Source organism: Notolepis coatsorum (assembly GCF_963971535.1).
Source record: "Notolepis coatsorum genome assembly, chromosome: 1".
Lineage (NCBI taxonomy): Eukaryota > Metazoa > Chordata > Actinopteri > Aulopiformes > Paralepididae > Notolepis > Notolepis coatsorum.
In genome coordinates this window covers 146,338,988-146,358,993 of record NC_140165.1, presented here as the reverse complement: position 1 = coordinate 146,358,993, position 20,006 = coordinate 146,338,988, and positions in this window count along the sequence as shown.

Sequence of the window (20,006 nt, the reverse complement as noted above, 5' to 3'; positions counted from 1 at the left end):
CCCAATGTACAGTTTCCTCCCCCTCAAATGTATATATTCTCTTTTAGAAACGCTGTCTGTAAATAAACAGTACTGTATATTTGTATCTTGTATGTCATAAATGTCTGGATGTAACAGTACTGTATATCTGTATGTCGTGTATGTCATAAATGTTATCATGAATTTAAAATGGGGAATTTTCAACATTTTCAATTGATTGATTGAAAACTTTATTAACAGATTGAAGAATGGGTACAATACAGTACGGCTCAATACACACAATTGTTAACGGGATACAGACCAGAGAAAGACTTTCATCTTGTTTACATCAGGGTCCCCCATTTTCAATTCATCATAACATTTATGACATACACGACATACAGATAAACAGTACTGTTACATCCAGACATTTATGACATACAAGATATACAAATATACAGTACTGTTTAAGAGACAGAGTTTCTAAAAGAGGGTATACATTTGAGGGGGAAGAAACTGTACATTGGAGGGGGTTGGGTGGGGGGGGGGGGTGGGGGGTTGGATATTTACTGGGGCCAGTTTCGAATTGCAGCCTCCTGTAGGTGGTCTTTGAGAGCGGTTTTGAAGGTGGGTAGGGAATCACATTATTTTACGGCTGTGGGTAGGGCGGATCCTGCTGCCGGGGAGACCCCTGCTCTGGGTTCTACGCCTGGTCTTGCTGGCGAGGAGACCCCAGCCCCAGGTCCTACTCCTGGGTTGTTGTCTCCACCCCCCTGCTTCAGCCCCCCTTGTCGGCCCTCTGTCCCCGTTTCCAGTCCCACTGATCCTGTGCCCCGGCCTCCCTTCTCCAGACCCCTCTCCGGTCCCTTTCCCCAGCCCCCCTTCTCCTGTGCCCCTCCTGGGTTTATGTATTAAGCCCCAGTATATCAGGTCAGTTTGATAAGCCCATCACTCAGTGGTCTGCTCGTCTGGCATCAAACAGCGTCCTGCAATGCCGTGACACTCAAACCCCAGTGAATCTAAAAGAGTTGTATCAAGAGACCGGTTATACTGTTTGCTTGTCTCGTCCTCCTCCGGCAAGATGTGGATCATTGGTAGAGGTTGCGAGATCTATATTTTATTGTAACAAGGAAGATTTATTTGATAAGTCTGTCCTTAGTAAATCTACTTGAGTGTTCAAATAGGTTTGTCATCAATCAAGTGATTATCCCTCCCTTATTTGTCATAGGCGCCGGTGAGAGTCCATCTCGCCGCTTAAATGAGTGAGGTAATCTCTTCTAAATGCTTGCTGTCTGGATAATCCCCTTTTGCATTGAATACAAATAGATTACAGATTCTTATTTACTTCTTTTGCTATTTTTAGAGAAAAGACAGACATCTGTACCCATTACACCTAAGATCTATACATAATAAATGAAATAGATCCATGCCGCGTTTCTGCCCTAATGACAATATTTTTTAAATGTTATTCTCTTTGAGAGATAAGCTGAAATCTAACCTTTAGACAGTGACAGAATACTATCTTAGGAGCTAATGAATAGTTAGACAGGCTAAAAAAACAGTGACAGATACCATCATAGGGAAAAGTATCTTCCCAAAACGACCTTTCATTCAAGTCTCAATTACACCGCATGACATTGAATCAGGTGCTAAAAAAAATAGAATGATATTATAGCTTACCAGTATTTCTTAGAAAAAGTAACACGAAGAAAAAGATTTAGTTTCAAAAAGTTTTTTAATAAAAAATTACAAGAGTTACAAAAGAAATGCACAATTTATCATAGTATCTATTTCAGCAGAGAAAAGGCCTAAAGTCAAAATGTAAAAAGTCAAAAAGTTCCCTCTCCTTGTTTCACGGGGGGTTTATATAATACAGAACTACGTCATAAGATTATACCCCTTTGGTCAGTATACAGTTCCAATCAGTGTACAGTACGTAATCACACCCCTCCTCTTCCATCCTTCCGTTACTTGTAACTACATAACAAATTGAGTATGGAAAAGTCCCTCACCACACTATATGTTTTTAAGCAGAAAATAAAGAAAATATATAGCAATACAGTACTTTATGTTTATGTATTAAGCCCCAGTATATCAGGTCAGTTTGATAAGCCCATCACTCAGTGGTCTGCTCGTCTGGCATCAAACAGCGTCCTGCAATGCCGTGACACTCAAACCCCAGTGAATCTAAAAGAGTTGTATCAAGAGACCGGTTATACTGTTTGCTTGTCTCGTCCTCCTCCGGCAAGATGTGGATCATTGGTAGAGGTTGCGAGATCTATATTTTATTATAACAAGGAAGATTTATTTGATAAGTCTGTCCTTAGTAAATCTACTTGAGTGTTCAAATAGGTTTGTCATCAATCAAGTGATTATCCCTCCCTTATTTGTCATAGGCGCCGGTGAGAGTCCATCTCGCCGCTTAAATGAGTGAGGTAATCTCTTCTAAATGCTTGCTGTCTGGATAATCCCCTTTTGCATTGAATACAAATAGATTACAGATTCTTATTTACTTCTTTTGCTATTTTTAGAGAAAAGACAGACATCTGTACCCATTACACCTAAGATCTATACATAATAAATGAAATAGATCCATGCCGCGTTTCTGCCCTAATGACAATATTTTTTAAATGTTATTCTCTTTGAGAGATAAGCTGAAATCTAACCTTTAGACAGTGACAGAATACTATCTTAGGAGCTAATGAATAGTTAGACAGGCTAAAAAAACAGTGACAGATACCATCATAGGGAAAAGTATCTTCCCAAAACGACCTTTCATTCAAGTCTCAATTACACCGCATGACATTGAATCAGGTGCTAAAAAAAATAGAATGATATTATAGCTTACCAGTATTTCTTAGAAAAAGTAACACGAAGAAAAAGATTTAGTTTCAAAAAGTTTTTTAATAAAAAATTACAAGAGTTACAAAAGAAATGCACAATTTATCATAGTATCTATTTCAGCAGAGAAAAGGCCTAAAGTCAAAATGTAAAAAGTCAAAAAGTTCCCCCTCCTTGTTTCACGGGGGGTTTATATAATACAGAACTACGTCATAAGATTATACCCCTTTGGTCAGTATACAGTTCCAATCAGTGTACAGTACGTAATCACACCCCTCCTCTTCCATCCTTCCGTTACTTGTAACTACATAACAAATTGAGTATGGAAAAGTCCCTCACCACACTATATGTTTTTAAGCAGAAAATAAAGAAAATATATAGCAATACAGTACTTGTATACTTTACACCTTGGTTACAATGTTTTTTCATAACATACATGTGAAAAAAACCTCATACATTAGTTTTCAAGTTTCAAGTTTCAAGTTTCTTTAATAGTTGTCATACAGAAGTACAGAATACTTTCATACAAAATGCTTCTTACTGTTACGCTCCAGAGACTGTGCTAGACAAGATAGTATCAAATAACATAGTATAGCATGTAATTTAGAAGTAGAAAATGAGGTCACAGTGTTCAGTATAGACATATGTACAATGTTCGATGCAGAATAGACGTAACTGAGTTACCATATAATATACAATACTATGCAGTGTACTAATGTACAGTACTATACTTATACTTATACTTATACTATACTTATATATTATACATCCTACATGTAGATAGACCCCTTTTTGGACAGTATAGGATCTTTCCCTTTTAACAGGGCATGCAAGGGTTAACCGGTTAACCCTGTGCCAACCGGCTGCTCAGTTCTGTGTCATACTAGCTCCCGCTCAGCGTCATATTGCATATATCTCGCTTCAGCATATATATACTGAATAAATTTCAAAATGTACCTTTAAATGCCAGCATTCATCTGGCCACACCCCCATCCGCTTACCTACATAAGCAGGGGTGGTGCCACACACTCATCTCCTTCTCAAATTTCATCACAAGCAACGTGTTGCTCATATGCCCACTTGACGTGGAGAAAAATATTTACTCTGAGGAAAGGAAGAACAAGGAGATACGTTGACATCATATCTTTATTTTCTCTCTCACTATTTTCGAGAAAATACAGCGATATTGTCTTCGTCACTGGAGTGTCTGGAAGATGATGATCATTCTAAAAATCCTCCACCGGTTTTCGTATTGGGAGCACGCCGCTGCATGCCTCTCAACTGCAGTTCCTTGCTGTGGCTGGTTGCGGTAAAACCTTTCAGGACACAGCTGAACTGTAGGACGCGCCGCTGTTGTGAGAAGCGGTGGGTTTCAGGTTGGTGAGTGATGTTTTGCTTGCGGCTCCACTTGTCTGTTAGTGCTATGGGGGCTGGCTGACAATGTTTACGAACACCGGCCCCAGATTAAGGTCTTTTGTTCAGCCTCTTAGGCAACAGCGGAAGACCTTGGTCTGAAGCCCATTATAAGTTAACTAGTGGGCCACGACCATTAACACTGGTGATCCCTGTGTTTTCTGGACAAGTGGATGTTTTCTCTGTCACCGTGTAGGCCCCGTCTTTCATATCCAAATGAGAGTATTCCCTCACGAGGAAATATGGGCATGGATGTTCGTTAGCGGAAGATCTGTGTTCAAGTCAGCTACACAGGCCAGTTGGGTATTGTGCTGGCTCCGTCGGGTGTTGGTAAAATCACCGTTGTAAAACTGTGTTAACATCTTGTTTCTCTTTTCTCTTAAAAAGTGAGGAGGGTTTCAGAACGGCGGCCTGTCTGAGTGATTGTTATATCATTGTGTACAAGTTCAGGTGATAGCTGCTTAGCTTACGTGCTAGTGGTGGCCTACTGTTAGCCAGTCAGCTGTTAGCTGCGGCGCTAGCCTGCTGTGATCACTAGGCTAGGAAACATTAGCTTGCGTGCTAGTCGTGGCCTACCTAGGCTAGGCTAGGAAACGTTAGCTTGCTGCTATCGGCCAAGGCCCAGCGCGGGGTTGTTCCGGCCCCTCGCGCGCCGCCGCGGTTCCCAACTCCCCTCTCCCTCACGGGGAGAGGCGGGGGGGATTCGAAGTCTCCCCTCTGGTCGCGTGCGCCGTTCGCTCGGCGTCTCGCGGGCAGGGGCGGTAGCGCCCGACGGTTAGAGCGGCCGTTAGCTTAATGCTACACTGTTGAACGTGCTTTGATTATAACATGTTTTAAACGCTCTTGACTACGACGTCATCTTTGACAGAGGATGTTCGTCGAACCTGCCCTGAGCCAGGACGGCAAGGACTGCGTCAACAAGGGGGACCGGAGCGGCGGGATGGGGCGGCGACGCTGCCCAGGCCGACAACACAGAACGGCTGTGTTTACTACGGTGCCTTGTTAGAGGCTGCAGTTTCGCTTGATCTGCGCTCAAGGTAGGCCAGGTCTGACCAGACCTTGAGCACTTCTTCTTGCTTTCCCTTCTAAATGTTTTGTAAATAATGATGTTTTCCAAAACGAGTGTTGCTGCACTACATTTAGGATACGATGCAAGTTATGTGTGAATTGTCTTGTCACTGGTATTAGCTTCTCCATGCAAATAGGGTTGTTTATTACAGATGTGAAAATGATCTGGTTTGTTGTGTTGAGAAACATCATGTGTGTTCTTGTACCGAGCACTCTCAACTAAGGGGGTTAAACTAACCTATAAAGCTATGCTTAGTGACATATGAGTAAAGAATGATTCTTCTCTCAGCCTGTAATGACAATGAACAGTGTCTTCACATATTAACAGGTTTACCTGTTCAACTGGCCGTATTAAGGGTAAAGTAGGAGGCTTGTGTTTCCCCCCGGTTCCCTGGGAACTCTTCATCCTCCTCTCAGACATGTTGTTGCACTACATTGTGTCACTGTGTGGTAGGGATACGATGTAACCCTTAGCTTGATTGCTGAGGTTGTGCTAAACACTGCTTGAGAAACTTTATTTTTCCTAAAAGAAAAAATTGTTTGGTCGCTTTTCGTGTGTGCTTAGCAAGGCCTGTGGCCGATACTAATCGAGAATTATGTATTCTCTCATTATGAAAAACGGCGTTCCTCTATAGAGTGTTTTTGCCATTTTTTGTAGGTGATGATGGGTTGTGTGTGTCATGTGACCTACAACTGGGTTGGGCTGGCCACAGAAGCACATGTGTAAGTTTGGTACCGGGGCTCTTGGAGAGCCCTCTCTATTCTGTGTTTTTTCCTTAGTAAAAATCAGATAGCAGGTTAGCACATGCGCTGTATGAAGCTGTTAGACGCTTCATGGAGCTGACTATGACTGTGTCATACTCTCTTTTGTCATTACATCGTATCATGGGTGTGGGGTCGTAAAGGGGTGAACTGGTAACCTTTCCTCCCCTTTTTTCTGTTGGTCAGGGGTAAACCCACCTGTCCTTCAAGGTTCCTGTCACGTTGCGGTTCGGCACGTTACAGGGTGAGGGGGGGGGGGGGGGGAGTTTCCTGGTCCCACGCCCTGGAATATTGGGTGTGTGCACCGCAGAAATTCCCCCACCATAGAGTACGTCACCGTGCGCGTCTCTGTTGGTAGGACTTCCGTGTGCTGTTCAGGTCCATATGATGGATCTGTTTAAAACGGGGGGTGGTCAGGGCTCCTCCTCACGAAGCTCCTATTCAGGCCTTCTGTGAGTTGGGACTCTCCTTCCATGTGAGGGAGCCTCCTCAGAGTACAGAGCCTCCTCCTCAGATTGATAAGGTGAGTGGAACCTCAAGAAGGAGTCCTACTCTATTGTGTGTGTATTCGATTCGATTCGATTATTGAGTGTGTATGGGTTCAGTGCCTCCTCCCCGGAGAGCCCTAAAACCAAACTTTTACATGGCTCAAGGTGCAATATATTCTTTTCAATCTGTGCAGCTCGCGTGGGAAGTCTCAATGGGGATTTCCGTCTCCTCTCTATGGGAGGGTGGTGGAATGTAAAAATGTAAAAAAATTTTACCCCCGGCCGTGTAGACTGGGATACATACTGTTGGTGCTTCCTTCTTTTCTTTTAAAAAGAGTTGGAGTTAGGAAGTATCACACCCCTCTTGTCGTTCCCCTGGGCGCCTTAGGGATTCAATGACGGGTCTAAATAGCCTGTTCATTGATGTGGGTGTGTCCCGACGCACGCATAGTGCTAGCTCGGGATGTTCTGTAATCAGGCGACTGACTGGCACGCCTTGGTTGCTTGGGGTTAAAACGGCGTTTTTATAGAGCAACTGGGATGGAGGTTTTTCCTCTTCCGACAACCTGTTTTGGTTGTCGACGGATTCTCGTTCATATCTGGGGGATGATGACGGAATGGATCTGAACGTATGTAGAGGGGTCTCACGCCCTGGGGGTGGGCCACCGGGCGCGGTTCGCCCCGAACGTCTGGGTGGCGCCTTCTTTTCATGTTTAAGATCAACACGCATATCTGCCCCTTCTCCTGGAGTAGGCATATCGGCGTGGTTAGGGCACGGGACTGGTTCTGGTCACGCTGTTCCGGATCAGTTGAACCCGTTGTCCGCCGGGGATGCAGATCTGCTGTTCTGGTACCCTGAGGGACTTGGGCTTTTTTCAGGGGGAAAAATGCCAGGTCGGTCCGGGTGTCACAGGGTTAAGCGCTATGGAGACCCTGGTTGGGAAAATGTTTTACTCAGCACTGTCGTAATGGCTTACGACCATGCCAACCTGTACACGCTCGATCTCGTCAGATCTCGGCCGCTACACAGGTTGGTCCTGGTTAGTACTTGGTTGGGAGACCGCCTGGGAATACCAAGTACGGTGTGCTTGGGGCTGGTTCTCCATTCTTTTTCACTCCTCTCTCACGCATGGCGAAGAGGGGCTTGTTGGGGTGGTCTTTGACCTCCTCTGGTGACCCTGTGCTTTCCGTATCGCCGGGCCCGGTCCAGAGTAATGTTTTGTCGACCCGTAGGCCTGGGTTAACCCTTTTTTGAAAACTGAAACACTTGTACTGCAGTATAGCCGGTGTATACCCGCAGGTGTGTTTTGGAGTTTTTTCTTGAGGGGTTATAGGAACAACCACCGCATTGGGTAACACCAAGGTGGTTGATTCCCTGGTGTGTTGGGAGCAGTGTCAACTCCCGGGTTACCCGGTTGAGGGTGCCCCTGCACGTTCATGATGTCTGCCAATCGTGTCAGCCTTCTCTGCCTCAACCCCTCTGGGTGGGTTTTTTTTAAATGGAGGCTTGGTCATGCAACAACGCCAGCATACGCCCCTTCCACCGGGGCGGCTGTGTTCAGCTGTCCCCTCTGGCGCCTGTCTCGTCCGCAGTCTCCAGGCTAGGGTTAACAGCCTGTTGCCTGGTTTTTCCCCGGTGCGCTGCCTGCTTCCGTTGGTTAACCTTTTTTGTGTGCTTACGGCCATGCTGACTGCCTGTTCTGCAGGGTCAGTGTGCCAGGCGGTGTACTATTGGGGGGACAGGGCCCGCTCGGCTTACGGCCATACCAACCTGAACACGCCCGATCTCGTCCGATCTCGGAAGCTAAGCAGGTTCGCGCCTGGTTAGTACTTGGATCGGAGACCGCCTGGGAATACCAGGTGCAGTAAGCTTTAATGAGGGGCCTTTGTCCGAATACGCTGGCGATGTGGGGGGCGGGGTCACTAAAGTGCCCACCTGGTGGGGTCTTGATGCTGGCATCATGGACTTCTCCGGGCCCCCGTTCCAGGGGGTCCAGTCCCTTTGGTGGGTCTGGGTCTTCCTTCGCGCTCCGCTGCTACGGCCTTGCCACAGGGTTGGGTTTGCCCTTGACCCCGTGATTCTGGGGGCAGTAACGAGGTTGTTCCCTCCGTTCGTTCCCGGGTGGCATGCGGGTTGTGCGTGTGTGTAGTCGTGGGGTCAAGCCACGGTCTGCTCACCCTGTGCGTTGAGTTGCTTGAGTGCCTCTTCGCACGGTCGGGTCCGTCGCCCTCCCGTGATCCCCCAATAGGGGGGGTGCCCTCCATTAGGGGGGGTCGGGGGGGCTCGGTCCTCCCTGATCTGATGGTTGTGGGGGGCCTCAGCGGGGTACATTTGTCGAGCTTCTAGCTCCCGCTCAGCTCCTGCTATGCAATATGACGCTGAGCGGGAGCTAGTATGACACAGAACGTTAGGTTATGTATATAACCAAGTTCTGTTAATACTAGTGACGCTCAGCGTCTAGACGCCGCTGCGGCCCTTGATTTTTCATTGTGGTGAAATTTGTTGGGAAGGAGATGAGTGTGTGGCACCACCCCTGCTTATGTAGGTAAGCGGATGGGGGTGTGGCCAGATGAATGCTGGTATTTAAAGGTACATTTTGAAATGTATTCAGTATATATATGCTGAAGCGAGATATATGCAATATGACGCTGAGCGTCAGTAGTATTAACAGAACTTGGTTATATACATAACCTAACGTTCTTGCATGTAAGCTACAAAGTCGTCTGGAGAGGCTCCATTCTTGACGGCTCACATTCCAGAGGTTACTATAGGTTCTTTTCTTTCTAGGGTTGTATAAGATATTGTGAACACAGTATTATACAGTATTACAGTATTACACACGTAGGAAAAAAGAATACAAATAGACATCTTTTCATAATCACTGTCTTCCAGCTTCAGTGCTTGAAATCAGGGCCATGCTCATTACATTCTATTCAAACAGATATATGTTTTAATTTTCAGCGTGTCTGGGGTATGGCTTGACATGGTGACTTGACCCTCTCCGTCTTGACGCGTGGTTTGGCCGTCTGGGTGTCGGAGAGGTCATCATTCTTTGGTCCGGCTGGCTGTGACCTTTGACAGTTTATGTTACTGCCTCCCTGCTCCAGGCCCCCTCGTCCCAGTCCCCTTCGTCCTGGTCTCGTCCCCCAGTTTTTTCCTGGAACCCACCCTCCAACCTTGCCCGTTCCCAGGCGGTCTTATTGGCCGTCTGGAAGCCGTCCTTCGAGGGGGGGGGGGGGGGGGGGGGGTACTGTTACAATCCACCTGGACCTGCCCACTTCCCCCTCCTATACAGAGACATATCCCTGCACCTCACCTTCCCTCACTCTCTCTTGGATTTATCAACCGTGCGTGCACAGGTCGTACGCTGTGTTGATAAATACCATTGTTCTTACCGTCTATGCTCATGCATGATTATCCATATATGATACTGAAACACCCCCATGGGATGTGAAATAATGAACTAAGCCGAGCGAAATATGAGAAACTTCACAGAGCGAGATTGATCACGGAGTTCTAGCTGAGGAGGAGGGAGCGTGTAGACTATCTTCGGTGCCAAGGATGTTGACTGACCTAGTCCTGCTACAGAACCAGCACATTGACAGAAATAAATGACAAGCTGACCCGACATTAAGCACTGTAATGACTGAAATGAACGAGTCACTGAAGCACACTGTATGTGCAATCCAATGGAGAATACAAACTCGTAACCACTATTTATCGCTTGCGTTTTCCATATACCATACATATACTGCAAATAAAATGTATTTTTTCGTTGAGTTTTTTTCAAGTTAGATTAAGACCTTGCAAGGGTAGACTTTGGGTAAAGGGTAAAACTGCTGTCTGATCCTCTTGACTGAATTGCTGCTTTCAGCAGGCCAACTCTGCGCTCTACAATGCCTATTGTGCACGCCTGAGCCCGTGATTTTGGTCATTATGGCTTCAGTGGATAATCCCGATCTGCATTTAAGTGATGTTTTAATTACAGATACCCCACTAATAACATTACAATTGAATTTATACAATTAGGCCTGAATGAGACTCCTGCCACCGGCAACGACATTATCAGCCAAAATGCGCATCGCAGATTATCTGTACATTGACCGAGTGGAATCCTGTTCACATAACTGGATTTGTTTATTGATGGAGCTTTGAAAGCTACACGGGTACAGTCTATTGCTCCGATGATGTTGGGTAACCTGGCGTAAAATCCTCTCTTGGCCTCGGCCTGCTGTTATTATTGATATATGGATATTGTATGTAGTTGGGGGTTGGGGAAATTACGACATCCAACACTGCGTTTTTGTTCCACGCTCCAATTTGGGTCCCAAATTGCGGTACAAATCTAGGAAAATGTGTCTCGGGTGTTCTCTCTTGGCAAATAGACTGCCCTATATCTCTGTAAACATCTGAGCGCACACCGCGAGAAGCATTCCTATAATAACACTATGAACCAGGCTGAATTCATTCGGAAATACCTATTCCAAATGCTATTTATAGGGTTTGACAATAATTACACTAATGTCGCTATTTTACAATTAACTATAATGAATTACGGGTCATACAGAACACGTCAGTGTTGAAACTAATGCATGAAAGTCCGTCTCATGGTGCAGTCTTATTATTCTACTGCTGGGCGCCATGTACACACGGTCTGTGCTGTGCGTAGATATATGTAACGTCCCCAGGCCCGGCCCTTGCTGGGCCGGTTATGAGAATGACATTGGACATTTCCTCCCTCCTGACAGTGTCGCCAGTACCCTCCTTGTTACCCTCACTTACCTCCGTGTTCCCTTGCCCGTCGTTCCTCTCCCGTGCCTTGCTTCATGTTATTGAGTGTTGTAAGTAGTTCTTGTATTCCGTTTAGTTCATGTATTCCGTTTTCGTTCCTCTTTGTTTTCCTGTGTCCTTCAGTGTTGTTTTGTATTAGAGCCAGCTCGGCTGAGCCATTGTATGTTCCGTTTTGTATCGTTTCGTCGTCCAAGTAAAGCCTATAGATATTCCACGTTACCCTGCCGTCTCTGCCTCCTCTCTTCCCAGTCTGCATATTGGGTTCTCCTCTCCTAATCCTAACAGATATATGCACAATCTCAAACACACGTTCAAATTGATAAATCCCACACTTTGCTTAGAAATGATCGTACGCACGGTTTATGCACATATCTGTGCGTACGCACCATTGATAAATGAGGGCCCAGGTGTGTCTCGTTTCCAGTCAACCCTCATGTGTCAATTAGTGTGTATATATATGTCTGGTGTGCGCTGTCTCCCTGCCGGTTCATTGTATTCTGTTTCCTGTCATTCGTGGAGTTTGATGTTCCTATACCCTTTGCTATCGTTGCTGTTTGTTCCTAGTCCCCTCGTATTGAGTATAGTGTTTTCCTTTTTTTACCTCGTTCTTCTTCCAGCATGTTGCTGAGGTTTTATTTGTGTTTTTTAAGTACCTCTGTTGTTGCATTTAGTTCTGTTTCAAGTAAAGCTCTATTTTTGATTGTCACTCCGTCTCGTCTTGCCTGCTTACTCCTCTACACGTTCTGTCCTGCACCTGGGTCCTACACACACCCCACCTTAACAGTTTTTATATCTATCCCACCGTGTCTGTATAAAATCTTGTACACTTTCTTTCTGAGCCAACGTGAGATACATATAACATTATTTAGAAACCTTTTAGCGAACTTCAGAAGGTGGTTTTTCTCCTTTTTTGTCCTCTTCTGTACTAGTCGATATGTACTCCTTCTCTGTTGCTTCCATTACTACTGTTTACACAAATTTCTAGTTGTCTGTAACTTGGCAACAAATAGAGCTGCTATTGGTTGAGCTCAAGATACGTGACCGAACTCACACCAATTACGTCAAATAAAACTATGCAGTGACCAAGTATCCGTTCGTGAGGAAAGATCTAGTCCCGACTTTAAAATTATGATTGCGCAAAAACGAGCAGGATTGTAAATGGAGAACTTTTTATTCCTAAATCTACACCAATAGATCTTTAGCCCAGAGTGAAAATTGTGTAGTCCGCCGAGGTGGGAACGAGAATCTTTTTCTAGCCACTTCTCAGCCTTCATCGTATGGCCTATGCCTGTAGAAGTAGGTTTTTAGCTGCCTTTTAAAAATGAGTGAAGTGTCTTTCTTTGACTTCATTTATCTCTATTTGTAATCGTATAGTTTTCTATTACCCTTTTCCTCTGCATTGTTTTGGGTATTTTCAGATGTTCGGTTTCAAGTAAGAGGAGACTGACGATATGGTCAAAATCAACGGGCGGCGGTGTTTATTAATAAAACAGCTTAGGAATCAACAAGTACATCGTCAATCTAATAGTCTCTTTCATTCAATCTAATCGTCTCTTTCATGTGGCTGTTGTTTCATGTGGCAGTTTTCTTCTTCCGGTGCGGTTCTCTCGTTGTTGTCTTGGTTTCCAGGCCAACACGCGTTCTCTCTAGTGGTCCGTGGTCTGGTTGTCACGGCAACCTGGTCTCCTCGCCGATCGGGCAGGGAGTGCTTGATTTCGTATCGGCGGAGTCTGCTATGAACCTCGGCTCAGTCATCTGGTCTCAATGGCTCTCATGTCATCGGCTCTTCAGTAGCCGGCTTGTCGAGTCTCAGGCTTGGTTCTCGAGTTCTGTGTGGCTCTCCAGGTCCTTCTCCGTCTCCCCTGAGTGTCTTGCTCGGCTCTCGAGTTCTGTTTGATGATTCTCTCTCCGTCGGTGGAGGTTCAGCGCTCAAGCAAGGAGCGCTCATCTCCAGGTTCCTTCGCTCAGCCGGTGTGTGTGGCGTCTCTCTCCAGGTTCCTTCTGGTGTGAGTCGGGCTCGCTCTCGAGAGATCCTCTCCTGTCTCCTCGCTCCTGTCACCGGGTGTGTGTCTGTCCGTCGCCATCAGCCCTTTTTATCAGAGAGAGAGAGAGAGAGAGAGAGAGAGAGAGAGAGAGAGAGAGAGAGAGAGAGAGAGAGAGAGAGAGAGAGAGAGAGAGAGAGGGGGAGGGGGAGACAGAGAGCGAGAGGGAGGGGGAGACCCTGCCTGCCTATTCACGTCCATGATCTGGCTTATTTTGGTCACATTCCAGCAGAAACTTGTCTGATGGTGTCCTGTGTCCACATGTTTCGCTGACACAACCGTTTGGGTCCTCTGACAACGGTTTTCACAGTTTGAATCTGCTGACACTTTAATCATTACTTAATGAGAGGATTCGTTTTTCCCTGAGTAACATCCTCATGCTTGTGACTAAAATGTTTACATAGTCTAGATAAGAACCAGACTACTTTTTCAGACAGTGCCCAGATAACAAACCCTATATATCCGTCCTTTAATAGAACACTTTATTTACTGATTAAATAATGTGACCAATATTTGTATAGTTTTACCTTCTAGTATTTAAGAGTTTCTATTCTTTATTGTGACTAAGTTATTCTAATTGTTCTAAGAGTTATGCCTACATGTAACTTATGAAATTGCTAAATCTTTTAGTATATCATTGCTTTGCATTGTTCTTTCAACTAGTGGCAGTTCTCTGTGTAAGGGGAGATTTCCAAATAGCCTGTGTCACCTTTCTGACCTCTGGGTTAGTCAGCAGCAGCCGTGTTGTAACCTGAAATTCCTTCCTTAGGGTAAATATGACCTTTTATGATCTCACCGGTTATTCTGAGTTTGGTTCCTGTTTCAACGATAATGATTTCCTCTTTTGTCAGTTGGAGGTGGCCTAAACCACAGCTGCTAACCAACCAGTGGAATGTGCATTAACATCATAAACAGTCTTTTGCCCTCCAGATTGTCCTCCATTTGGCTGAGTGCGGGGTGATCTCCCTCTCAAGCTTCACTATAGCCAATTTTGTCTTTCTAATCATTACCTTGTACATTTCACTTGCATTTATTCATGTTTTCATTTAGAAATATACGACATGAGCTCTGAGGGAGTGGTTCTCAGAGTTAAAGGGAGGGCGTTCCAGAGCCTTGGGGCTGTCACCGCAAAAGCTTGGTCCCCTTTTGTTTTGAGTCTGGTCCTGGGCACCATATATTTGTATGTCATAAATGTCTTGATGAATTGAAAATGGAGGACCCTGATGTAAACAAGACGAGTATTTTTCTGGTCTGCATCCTCTTAGCAGTTGTTTGTATTGAGCTGTACTGTATTGTACCCATTCTGCAATCTGTTAATAAAGTTTTCAATCAATCAATCAAACCAGCAGGAGCTCCTGATGGGATGACCGCAGTGACTGGCTGGAGGAAAGTGGATGTATGAGCTCATTGATGTAGGGGGGGGGGGCAGACCCGGCGCCATTGGGCGGGCATTAGGGGGCCGGGCCCGCCCACTGAGTCAGCTATGCCCACCCTGTTTTTTTTTTTTTTTTTTTTTTCAATCAAAGTCGACTATCCAAATCCTTAGTCGGGGACAGCCCTAGTGGGCACTGATGTCAACAACAACACTACTGAAGCTAGCACGGCACTCTGTGAGAATTCGTTTTCTACCCTCAAGAACGTCTTTACAGAACATCACCTATATGCTTCATCGACGCAAGGTCAATTTAATTCAGTTGGCATTTGAGAAGGACTTAACAAAAAAGTTCAGGAATGAGTGGAGGGGCAGTGTTTTAAGAAGATTTCACTCTGTCCCCAAACGCCACTTGCCGCTCTACTAATGATGGTGAGTAGCCTGTGGAGGAATTTTGTTTGCTTTTTTATGCACCTTATTTTTGTCAGTTCAGTTCAGTTTGTCAGTGAATTCAGAAGTGTTGAATAAATGGAGACTTTTCAAAGATATAGAATAGAATAGAATAGAAATGTATTATCCTGAGGGAAATGCTTGCCCACGGAGGGCTCATAGGTGAACACCAGGACCTTGAAATTGATCCTGGAGTTTACCGGGAGCCAGTGCAGGGAAGTAAGGATGGGGGTGATGTGGCATGATTTTTTGACCTAGTGAGTAGCCTGGCAGCAGTGTTTTGGACCAACTGAAGTTGATCAATGGATTTTTTATTTAGACAGATGAAGAGTGAATTACAGTAATTGAGTCTGGATGAAATAAAGGCGTGTACAGCCATTTCCAGTTCGTTGTGGGATATGATGGACCGGAGAATAAATATTTTTATGGCCGATGACTTATTCTCACACAAATTGCAGTTCAGGATTTTTTTTTTTTTGCAAATGTTATTCAGAGATTGGCATTGGTTTAATACAGAATCAAATATTCCTCATGTTACTATAGGGTTCCATTATGGAACAATACATTCCTCTTTGTAAGTCCACTATATCCATTTAATTAGCCTATAATAACAATGGATGTTGCCAGGACAAAATGTACTACACTAGGCTTCATGTACACTGCTTGTACATTGCACATAGGTCTAAATAGGATGCAGTAGGCATAAAGTGTTGCAAGCATAGGGGTGAGTAAATGGCCATGTGAATTATTGAGTTATGGATCTAATCAGATAATATGATGCATCAAATACAAATTCAAAATACAGTCATATTTAACTTTGTCAACAGTCACATTTAACTTTGACAGTCTTCACCATGTCCTGCTGGCTGACTCCTACATTTTCTGTCATATGTCTGGTGCTCCATTACACACAGCTGGTACAAATTATATATTATATACATTGCACTCTTCCTACTATACTAATATGTCTTTACTACTATGCACTCAACACTGCAGCACCCAAGTTTCAGCAGTTTGATGAACATTGTTACTCAGCTGTAAGAGTTGTACCTTTCCTGCTGACTTGTCGTACAGAACTTGTAAATCGTTTTGGATAAAAGCGTCAGCTAAATGACCAAATGTAAATGTATACTGTTATTCTATATTCCTGTGTCTGAGAAATTCTACGTTCACGACATGTTCTGTCTGCCTTTTCCTTCATATTTTGGCCTTGGGCTATGTGCACAAGCTCTGTATCATATCTGGAATCCTTGTAAATCTTACTCTATGGAAATTCACTTCTATTTGACCAGTCTTGCAAATTAACCTCACCTAATTGAGGTCTAGTAGCAACAAGGGATTTGATCTAATATCTCAGATCCAAAGTCTCAGATTTGGTCTGTTATTTTGCCCAGTAGTATAATCTGCACACAGTTTGACCTTTATGACAATGTTACTGGTTGGTAAATAATCACACAGTGGTACTATTAGTCCCTATAGGGAACGATCAGTGTGGCATGTGCAGAGCGGGATCACGGGATGTCCCAAGGCCTTCAGCCACTTCACTTTTGCCCTCATCATTGGCATGTGGCCCTGTTCTGTAATATGGTGCCAAGGTATACCATCTGGCCTGCAGGATTTGTTCCTTGGCAGAAGACGTTATGCTGTGCCTTCTGCCTCACCTGCAGTGTCCAAGTTCACCAGCAGGAGGCAGCTCTCAAATCTGATGAAAAAGCTAGAGTGGAGGATGTTTGATCACTGGGTTGAATAGTTGGGATTAGCATTATAACAACATGTATACAGTACAGTAATTTTCCAGTAGAAATTATTAAGACACATTTTTGTTTAATCTGTCTCTTTACAAACATAAACATAAATGGAATGAAATATTATGAACATATCTTATTAACATATACATAATGCAGGTTGTTGTGATCAGCAGACCTCCGTGTTTTAACCAAACTATAGATCCAAAATCAATCACAGTAATTTTGGCACAATTATGCACACAATTAAATTATTAATTGCTTATTCCAGCAATGTGTATGGCCTGGACTAGGGCTGGACGGTATAACGAATATGAAGATATACCGTCATGGATCCATGCAAAAGTATGGATTTTTACTATACTGTCGTCCATGATATATACATATTGTAAAAATATAAATATATATACAGTATATTTTTTAGTCAATCAAAAGATATTCCTTGCGGCAGTATTACAAATGAAAAGAAAATAGATTTTTTTTATGAAATAGCACCATGCCAATTGTTTTTTCCCCCTCCATTTTTCCTCAGAATTTCTCCCATCCCAATGTTAGTCGTTATGCCAATTCCCAATCCCCTTCCTGGTCGCTGCGCATTTACCCCCCACAGTCAGATCATCTGGGAGAGTGGAGGCTATCATGTGTGTTGTGAAGGATCAGATTAAACCGAATATATATATTTATTGTATATATATATTTAATTGTATTTGTATATCGTTTGATATCCCCTGTATATTCCTTGTACAATATGCACTGAATATCCCTTTAGTCTACTAAACAGCCCATAATAGTTTCATTCTACCATTGGACGAGAACCTGGCGCCAGGTTGCCATACCCCTAGGTTCAAGTTCAATCGTGCCGCCTAACATGTCGTGGCAAGCCCCGGTTCCGCGCAGGAATACGTCGGGCGAAATACGAATGGTACTATTTGTTCATAGCGCATATATATATGGCGCAAGTAAAGTAGAACTTTCTTTTAGTCCAGTTCTTTACCCTCCAACAGAGTGACAGACGCAAAGCCTCCCCACGACGCACGTGCGGTGTAGTAAGGCCTACTTGGCCCAGAATAGGCATTGAGATATCGTGTAGATTGATAATTGAATAGTCATAGTTTGGCACTATACCGTCGAGTTGGACGTATTCTATTAAGCTAATAATAGTCTATTTATGTATGGTGCATCGTTCGGTTAGAGTTCTAAAGTTATCAGTACCCCCATCGTTCCTGACGTTATCTGGACGCTTAACCAGGCTGGGCAGACCCCTAGTGGTGCTTGCATCCGAGGAGCTCCGGGCCAAGAGCGACTGGACCTGTATATTGGATTACTCTACCCGGACGACGGCGAGCCTTCCACGGCTTGGATTATGCTTTGGGTGCTTTGATTATTCCATGGATAAAGGCCAACACTGCGGAGTGTTGGAACTACCCCCCGGAGAGGACTCCAGGTGAGACGGCGCTCTACACCAGTGAGGTCGCCTCACGTCTCTCCGTTGTGGACCGGCAGCTACCGTCCACAGAGGGTCCAGCTGTATTCGTCTGCGGCCAGAGGTTCTGTGGGCACCGTGTCCAAGACTTTGGATTCTCCCAAGACACCGTCGGCCAGATGGGATACCGCCAGCGGCTTCTCTAACCCCCCCCTCCTACTGTCTTACAACCAGCGGGACCCCCCCCCCCTTAGTGTATCCAGCTATAATCATTTAAGTACCATCGCTATCGTTTCCTAAATATTCCAGGTTGTATACTTACTCCCTGCGTAACCAGAGATTGGACATTCAATGTTGATTTACCTACGAATACTCATTTGCCATAAAAGTGCATATTTCATATTTCAAATCATAAATGTAATTAAGTGAACGTTGTATATACCTTTTGCTATATAAAATATTCGATTTGGTACATTTGTGTGGATTCGTTTCATCAGGTGGGAAAGTGTTCATCATACTTATATCATGTACTGGATGGCCAGAAGTTAAAGTACAAGAGGTAGTGGTATTAAATATCATATCTAACAATACAGTCAGGGAATTGTACCCCTCAGTTACAACGTGCTTCCTCCGACACACGTCCAGCCAATCAACCGCTTCTTTTCACCTGGCAGCGCGGATATTCTCCGAGAGGGCGTAGCGTGTGGGAGGATCACACTATCCCACTCAGGTCCCATCCGCGCTTAGCAGGCGCCCCGACCGAACTGTAGGAGTTGCTGTTTACAACGACCCGGACCCACCCCGCCAGCTTCTCCCACCCTCTAATACAGCCAATTGTATTAGTGTGAACGGCCAGCCAAGCTGTGCTCCGGGGTTGGTGACGAACGCAATCTCCGCTACGCCACCTAACCGCCCAGCACCATGCCAATTGTATTACAAGATAAAGATGTAAAAATATCATATCACATTGTAATTTGTACTGGAAAACTATACAATCAAATACCGTTATACTGTTAATATTGATATATTTTGGCCATATCGCCCAGCCCTAGCCTGGACCCATGGCTGTGATTGGTTACCGGGGGTGGATGAGGTGAATAGAGGTAGAATCTTCCCTATTGTTTTAAAAACAGTATTCGGTACATGTATGTCAAACATGTATACAAAAATACAAAATATACACAAGCCAACTTGATGCAATGGTGTTAGACACGTGCAGTGTGATATCTCAAGCTAGTTTCTAATTCCACCTACTGGTCATGCTAGTGGACAATACATGTTGGTAGTTCAGTTAGAGGGCACAGAGGAGAGTATGTCTCACACCTAAATAGTACTCATTCATTAATGAGGTGCATCAAAACGTTCTCTTTTTGTTACTTTGACTTCTAACAATCTCTTCTCTAACCTTGTGTCAAGACATGATAACACGAGCAAAGAGCAGCACATTCCACTTGCCTTTTAAAATTAAAATTATAGATATTATCATCACAGCGCAGCCCACTGTGGTAGCATACGTGTTTTATTCTACCAGCTGCTTAAAGGTATAGTAGTTCTTGTCTGCATTGCACCTCTTCATCCAACCTATATAACCAATCAAGTGACTTTCAGATGACATAATAAGCAAGACAGTTGTTTGTGAGTGATTGTTTACT